Here is a 9,352-nt window from a genome sequence, read left to right on the forward strand (position 1 = left end):
TTCCAACACCATGTCCAAGAACTACGAAATTCAACAACATAGAGTATGCTCTTCGTATCTAGCATTTTACTCTGTATGCTTACCTGACATTCTTTTTTCTATGCTTTACTTCGAGTGAAACCCAACGCAAGTCAAACCTTCTAATGTGATTTCAGGTAACAATATAATAAAATATAGAACCTTCAAACATCTCGTCCTACAAATCTCAAATTGTAATATTCATATATGCTTGCTCAATCCTAAGTTCTTGGCCATATCTAAAAGAAATGAGTCATGTTTATCTCAACTACTCTTATGGTAAGAGCCCTTTTAAGCCAACATATGCATGTCGCGCTCAGTAGTACCTGCAGGTACTTGATCTTTAAGTTCTTGTTTGAATTGTTAAGAGCCTCTCTTGGTGGCTCAAGGAGGAGACCTTCAAGACCGTTTAAAGAAGCTCCCTTGGTCAATCTTGAAAACTGGCAAAGCTTCCTCTTGGGTGAAAAATCCACCAAACACTTATTGTCAGACCAATTTTCCCCAATGCTACAAAGATTGAGCCATACCTCCTAGAGTTTGAAATAAGGTGGTTAGTTAAGCTTAAATATCACCCAAAAGCAAACCTAGAGTTTGATATTTGAAAAAAGTAAAATATCACATTTCACAGGGCATGGCCTCAATTAAATCATTTCTCAAAAGCTGTTATAAAACAAAGCCTTAAATCTCAATCAAAGCTTGAATCAAATATTCACACCAGATTAGTAATTACTATTTTTATAACCTTAGTTTTATCGGTGCAAGAAAAACCAAAAACATATAGCATAAAAAGATGTAGCACAAACAAAAGGTTTTAAAGACATAAAAATATAATTCGATAGAATTTCTAGTTTGACATCTTTTGGCACCAGATTTGGATCAAGCAACCCATCATTTACACAAAAACTTAAAAGGGTACAACACAAAGCATATAAAATACTGCATTTATCGGGATTTATAAATAAATTTGAAATCTGTAATAAGTGACAAATCCAACAATATTCACTAATCCAATTTTGAAAATATGAAGTGTGGGCAAATTTACCAAAACTTAAAAGCAAGAGTTACCAAAGTTACCAATAGAAAAGTCTCAGCGATGAACTCTATAGTATTTTCAAATATTCATGCTCTGAAATCTCTTTATTCAATAAGAGAAAGACATTCCCAGAATCATATGAGCCGCTTACATATTTGATCTAAAATGAAGAGAAAGGGAAACATAAAATGATTATTTAAAACCAATCAGAATATACTTTTGCTGAAAAATCACCACAGAATATCAACGAATAGTGTAAAGAAGCCAAAACTTAGGCATATGTAAAAAATTCAGATATTTTGAAGAAAACAGAAAATATAGGATCTCTAAATCCTGATTAAATAGGTAACCTGCTGCTAGTACATTCTAATCCTGATTTCTTGCAATAAAGAAACTAACTCAGCATCCACCTCTATGGACAGTTTTTGAAATAAATCAATAGATTGACATGTCACTATATAAATACATATTCAACATAGCAAGGGAACACGTCTACATACTCCATGGATTGAACAAAAGAAGTTATTAAACAAATTAAGAATTGAAAGAGGACGCGCTGTTAACCAATCAGTGTCTAACCAATCCTCGGTTAGATCACCTCACCCTCTGGTTGAAACTTCAGACCCTCACCTTGGAACCTCTGAACCCAATGCTCCCATGATTAACATTGGTTCTCCACAAGGTGCCTCTGAAGCTCATAGCAGCAATCACCCAGCCTCTCCTGAACCCAACCTCTCCATAATTCCCTATACTCACCTTCAACCAACATCTCTCTCTGAGTGCATCAATATCTTCTATCATGAAGCCTCTTTGAGGCTCCGCAATGTGCACGGTCAGACTGATCTCAGTGAGAATGCTGAAAATGTGGCTGATGAGTGGAACAATCTGAGCACTTGGCTAGTGGCTCAAGTTCCAATTATGATGCAGCTCCTGCATGCAGAGGGCAGTCAGAGCATTGAGGCTGCAAAGCAAAGGCTTGCTAGGAGGGTGGCTCTTCACGAACTAGAACAGAGAAATAAGCTTCTTGAAGCTATTGAAGAAGCCAAGAGAAAGAAAGAACAAGCAGAAGAAGCTGCACGTCAAGCAGCAGCTCAGGCTGAACAAGCCAGACTTGAGGCAGAGCGTCTTGAAGCTGAGGCTGAGGCAGAGCGACTTGCACCAGTTGTGTTTACTCCTGCTGCTTCTGCTTCCATTCCAGATCCTCAAGCTGCTCAGAATGTTCCTTCCAGTTCTACTCAGACTAGCTCATCCAGACTCGACATCATGGAACAACGTCTTGACACTCATGAATCCATGCTGATTGAGATGAAGCAAATGATGATGGAACTTCTGAGACGCACTGACAAACCTTAGTTTTTAGGATCTCTTCTTTTTCTTTCTTTTTATCTAACGTTGTTTCATTTAAACTCTGTTTCTTTTTATTTATTTATTCTCTTTTGTTCGTTTGTGATTATATATGCATATATATCTATATACTTATGTCACATATGTTTGCAAAAGTCTTTTTTATTCATAATTCTATGTTTACATCATATTTCTTTACATCATATAATCTAGAATGGAGGATCCCTCCTCATTCTTCTGCACTCCTGGCGCTGCTCTGACCTATTCTTCTCCAGACGCTCCAGTACATGCTGGATGTTGTTGAGTCTGACCTTTAGCTCATCTTTCTCCAGAATCTCTTCTGAAGTCCTGAGCTTCTCTTCCAAGATTTCTTTTTCTTCCAGCAGCTTGAGTTCAAGCCGGCTGAGTTCTTGCACCTCCTCCACGAAGGCAAGAAATTCCTTTAGGTCTCTCTCCAACTCTGGACGCAGGTCCTCTTCCAGCAGTGTCCGTGTCAGCTCCGCGATGGTAGTTTCACCCTCTGGATGCCTGATGTTCAGGAACAAGTCCTCTTCAAAGGCCTTCTTCCTCAGCTCTTCTAGTGCTACGTTGTATGATGCCATTCTTTTTTAATGAAACTTGTTCGAGGTGTGAAGCTTACCTTTCTCTCCAACGCTTTATATAGGCTTCACTTTCTCTCTGAAAGTTAATGCTCTTACGGTTTCTCGAGGTTACGTTCTTGGTAACTGACCCTTCTATTTACTCACTTGACCGGTGGTAAACGTTCATCCCTTGCATTAACTCTTTTTTTTATCTCACCTGACTCTGATTCTTACATCATTTTCATTTTCTTTAAACTTAGACCTTCTCTAAGGGGGAGTACCTTGTACTTCAAGCTAAGTTTTTCACACCCCAAGCTTTTTGCTTATGACAAAAAGGGGGAGTAAACCCAGTTTTTGATGTGTTAGTGTGATTTATTTTTCTTTTGGAGAATTTAAGAGTTCCACCTTCATGACCATAGATGTGTCACTGGGCAAATACAAGGAATACATTTCACTTCTTCTGAAGTGATTATAAGTTGACTCTGATACCCAAGACTCTGATACCTTGTCCATGACTCTGATCACTTATGCGCTCTGATTATTCGTTTTTCATCTATGTCATAAGTTTTTCACTCTGAACTCTTACATCATTTAGCTCAGAATCTAGACTTTACTAACGTTTTCATCAAGTATTAGATTCAGGGGGAGCTAAGCTCAGAATCAAGCAGTGACTTGAATTCAGAATGAGCAAGATAAACTATTCACATCAGGATAAGTATTATTCTATATCTCTAAACTCTGAGTGAATTCAGTTTAATGTTTAAGAATTGTTCATCAAAAATCTTAGTTTTGTCATCATCAAAAAGGGGGAGATTGTAAGATCAAGTTTTGATCTAGTAGTACAACTCTATGTTTTGATGATTACAAGTTAACCTTTTGATATGAACAATTGTGGTACTCTAACGTGTTTTTCTGAGTGTGCTATTTACAGGCTCTGACCTCAACTCAATCTCACACAAATCAGAAGCACTGTGTATAAAGGGTAACCCAAGCAACGCTTTCGCATTCACCATGTTCAGTATGAACAGTGGAAAAGCTTCAGAAGTTCTGAAGCTATACAAACTCTGATGTGGACTCAGTCGCTAGAAGCTCTGAAGATCCAGAAGTTCTGATAACCAAGAAACACTGAAGGTTCAGATGTTCTGATGGTGTAGAAGACTCTGAAGATCCAGAATCTGAATAGTGGAAACTCTGAAGTCCAGAAGCAAGAAACTCTGAAGGCCATGTTCTTCCCTCTGAGTTCAGAATCAGAAGATACAATGGTCAGAGGATCTGTGCTTTCCCTCTGACTCTGATCAACCGGCTTCACAAGTTCCAATATGAAGTATTCCCCTGATCAGAAGTCTCCTAGGTTAAAAGGTCAAGTCGCTATCCAAGTACAAAAGCAAGTGTACCTTCCTGACGACCTACCTAACGTTCTCATCCACAGCAGAAGCTGGATTTTCCAGAACTGCCCTCCAACGGTAGCATTTCCCATGCAACGCTCAACCCTAATCCTTGGAGTATATATAGAGGCTGAAGATTGAAAGAAGCGGCTAGAAGCAATACACACGCGCAAGACATATTCAAAATATTCTAAGCTTTCTTTCATCTGAAATTCATTGTGTTTACTATTAGCTTTTTAGAAGCAAATCTCTTGTAAACAATTCTTTGATAAACAGTTTGTTTAGTTCCTTTAGGAGATCAAGGTTGATCGGATCCTAGAGAAGACTAAGAGAGTGAATCTTAGTGTGAGCTAAGTCAGTGTAATTGTTAGTCACTTGTAGGTTTCAAGTGCAGTTGTAACTCTTACCTGATTAGTGGATTGCCTTCATTCTAAGAAGGAAGAAATCACCTTAACGGGTGGACTGGAGTAGCTTGAGTGATTTATCAAGTGAACCAGGATAAAATCCTTGTGTGCTTTTCTATCTCTTATCTTTAGCACTTAAGTTCTCGAAAGATTTGTCAAAATCTTTAAGGTGGAAGTTTTGTTCTGAAAACGTTATTCAAACCCCCCCTTTCTACCGTTTTTCATACCTTCACGTGTTTCACCTGAGCATTAGGACTCGGCTAACATCTTTCTTGGCAGATGAATCTCCACCCTTGGCTCCTGAATCCTTGGTATGACCCTGAAACACCACAAAATGAAAAAACCATAACATAATATGCTTAGAAGCACATCAGCGAACCGTAGCCAAACAGAGTACAATTAGCTATTCAAGCAATGGAAGAAAATAATTTGAAATTACCTCCATCTGCAACATTCACAATCAGTCCAAGGCAGCAAGACAAAAGCCAACCAAAAAACAAAAGCACAAAAAATCGCCCTTAATCGTCTTCGATTACCTCCTCCTTATGATGTTATTGCACTCATGTATCCAATGGGTGGCTTGAGTGGCGACGCGACAGCGAATCGGATGGATGGGGATTGCAAGTCGATGGCAAAGATGTGGCAGAGGAATGGGGATTGCAAGTCGATGGCAAAGTGGTTCCCTGGAGAGATGAGACGATTCTGTGGGGTGGTTCCGGTCGGTGGAAAGATGGGATGAGAATTGCATGGAGGAGTTGGTGCACCTGGGGTAACGACGGAGGTCTAAGGGAGTGCGGTGGCGCCGTGGTGGACATGGTGAGTCGACAGAGGAAGTTGAGAAAAGGTTTCTTATGGTATGAAATAAGACTAATGTACGGAGTCAAGAGACATTGTGTGTGTGGAATGGAATGTGTTAAAGAAAGATTGTGAACCGGAAGTGGTGGAGCTGGGCGAGGTAGGAGAGGTTGTGGGATGAGAATTCCATGGAGGAGACGGTGGAGGTAGACAGGGTTTTAAGAGGGTTTTTGCTAATGGGATGTATTATTGATTTAAATCACTTATAAGATTTTATTTTTGTTTAAAATGACAGTTTTTTAGGAAATTTTAAGGTTAAAATAAAAGAAAATATAAAATATTTACCCATTGAATATCTTTTTTTTTTCCTTCACATGAATCTCTTATAAATGGAACATGATCATGTTGGATTTTATTTATTTTAATATTTAACATAATCACTTGTTTTTTTAAGTTAAATATGTAATAAAATCCTGAGTTAATTAAAAATCCAAAAATTCAACAAAAATACCATAAAAATTAATTAATATTCTAAAAATAAATAATAAGATAAATTAAGATAAAATCAAGAAATAAACAACCTAAATTTTAATCAAATCTAAATTTTAAAAATGTACTAAATAAATATAGATAAAAACTATCAAAATCTAGCAAATCACAATAAAAACTCATAAAATCCTGAATTAATTAAAAATCCGAAAATTAATAGGTGGAAAAGCTGACGTGTAAATAATTAAATAGGTGGAAAAGCTGACGTGTAAATAATTAAGTGAGAATTAATCTCGGAGCGACACGTCACTAACTTGGCCTGTGAGAGCGACACGTCATGCTAGAAGTTGTTCTTTTCTAATATATATAGATTTCTTTATTTTCGCACAAAAAACAAACAGTGAGTATTTCTTTCAAGAACGGGTCATTAATATGGTTCTCAAAATTAAGTTTTTAAGGTTTGATTGGTAAAGCAGCATTAACATGGTGTGAATGCTTGAATTAACATGCAGCGGAATTAACACCATTTTAATTCTTGGCTTCTTTTCCTTAATAGAATTAACACCATTAATTCTTCATTCAGTGTAGGTGCTGAATCTCAAATTCAAGGCTGTGAATATCCGTTTTAAAAATAGTTTGAAGATTCAGATTCAAAAACAAAAAAGTTTCCGCAGACTAAACGTTGAATTTGAGAATGTTTTAGCCTTACTAAATTACCTTTTTCATGCCTACCAAAAATTCAAAATTTTTTTGAAAAATGATAATCAATGGTATAATGGTATATGTATACAACTTTTATGTTAACAATTAATTAGGAGTTATAAAACAATAAAAACAAAATCATCATTTGAATAATGGGCCTCCATAAAAAAATTGAAATTAAAATGGGCTTATACTATTTTGGTCCAAAATAATCAGAAGGTGACACTTGTCATGCAAAGAAGGGGGGTGGGTGAGAGTCATTCTTGGAGTACCAAATCATGAAAGTGGGGCTCACAACCTTCCTCTTTTCTAAAGTATATAGATATAGATTTATTTATCCAAATGGTAAAATAAAGTTAAGAGAATGAAAAATAAATGCTTCTGATAGACTACTGGGCCAGTTCTCCTAATTGCAAAAGGGCCCAAGGGAAAAACAACGAAAAAGAAAATATAGATGCACAATATTTACTTTATGTTGGGCCCACTTTAATTCTAGTAAGAGAAATGATGTTCAGTACGAAACCAAATGTAAAACGAAGTACATAAAATCTCTATTTATTAATAATAACCATTTGAAACTTTCCGAAGTACCAAAATAATAACCATTTGAAGGGTGATTAATTGTCATATGTAACACTAGCTCGTGAAATTCGTTTCGGCCTGTGTAGCACTTCTCAATCTCTTCTAGTAATACAACTCTTTTTTGTATTTCCTTTTTATTCGTGAGACACTATTGTTTTTTTTCCCGTGCGATGCACGAGGAATGTATCTACTGTATTTGATACATTAATATCATGAACGTGATTATGCAAGTTTGTTTTCAGTTATTATTTTTAAAATTTAAGTTATTTATGTTTTAACTTTTTTTAAGTTGTTCTCAATATGTGTTCAGGGAACACGTGTCAACAAACTAATTAGGGAAAACCTATTAAAATTTTAATGAATTACAATCTCGGCACTACATATTTTATTTTTATATTATAGATCATGAGAAAGAATAAAATGATAAATCATGAAGGGATTCCTGTAAATTAGGCTTGAGACTTTTCCTAATTTAAAGAGATAATGAAAATTGTTTCAAGATTGTTTTGGAAATAAATTTAGTAAGGAGTAATCTAGGTAAATCTTATATAATTATGGCAAATCATTTAAAATTCGGTTTCAAGATAAAATAGCACAACAGAAGAGAAGTTATCTAATGCAATGACACGTGAAATTTTTTTATGAGAATTAACCTGAGAATGACACGTAGAATTTTTTTATGAGAATTAACCTAAAAATGACACGTCATCAATCTGATAGAAGTTCTTCTTTTCTAATATATATGAGCAGTGCTATTTGGTACGAAGGTCTAAGGCACGAGAGTGCACGAGGAGCAATTAGTGGCGGTTTTAAACCGCCATTAACTTGTAGTGCAGGAAAAAATCAAAATTTCATGCATTTCTGGCGGTTTAAAACCGCCACTAAAATGCGGTGCTTTAATAACCGCATGCGTTACACATTTCTGGCAGTTTAAAACCGCCAGAAACTGCCTCGTGCGTGGTGCACGAGACCCCACCTCGTGCCCCACAGCATTTTCCGATATTGATACTGACACTCAGAAAATTGAATATGCTCTCATTTAATTTGATTTGTTACTATGCACTAACGGTGTAAAGTTTTTTATTTAATTTCATTAATTAACATAACTCAATTTAACAATCTGCTTGGTTGGTTGATGGTGTAAAAAAAACTTCACACTGTTAGGGCATCTCCAATGCAAGGTTCTTAGTTCTTATTTCTAAGCTAAGAATTGAGTTCTTAACCGTTGGAGGAGGCTGACGTGGAGTTCTTTGTTCTTAAAAATAAAAACTAGTTCTTATATAAGGAGTTTTACTTTTTGAGTTCTCAACATAAAAAATTAATTTTTTCCTCTCATCCAACAATTGATTTAAATTTAAGTATTGAATTAACATTTAAATTTAAATCAAAATTATATGAAAATAAAAAATATTACTATTATAGTGTTATTGTGGGACCAGATGAAAAATGCTAAGAACTAAGGATCTGTTTGGTGATCAGGATATGATAGAGAGTTGGATAAGGACAAGATATGATAAAAGCATAATAGACTCTTATAATATCATGTGTTTGGGGTGCACAAGATAATAACAAGAAATGATATATATAATTGGAAAAATGTATCAAATTTTCCTTTGAATAAAAAATATATTTAAAAATTGATTCTTTAAATTATCATTTTAAAAAGTGATTATTCTATTAATTTAATTTTTTAATATTTTCGTAAATGAGCATATATATGTTTTACAATAACTATTAGTAAATTAATTTTATTGAATAGCTTATTTTTTAAGGGAGCCTATTTTGATTAAAATTATGTAGTTAATCAATTATTTTTAACTTAGTTGTGATAAGTGATAAAAAAATAGAGGTTAACTAAATTAAATAAATATTATTAAAATATTAATTTCTCCAAAGTACTATATGTTTAAATTATTATATAAGTAGACAAATGATTTTAATAATTGATGATAATGGAAAATTCGTCTATTACTATTAATAAATTAATGTTTTTAAGTGAGTAGTCTATTTTACTATTAA

This window comes from Lotus japonicus, chromosome 5, assembly GCF_012489685.1.
Source record: "Lotus japonicus ecotype B-129 chromosome 5, LjGifu_v1.2".
NCBI lineage: Eukaryota > Viridiplantae > Streptophyta > Magnoliopsida > Fabales > Fabaceae > Lotus > Lotus japonicus.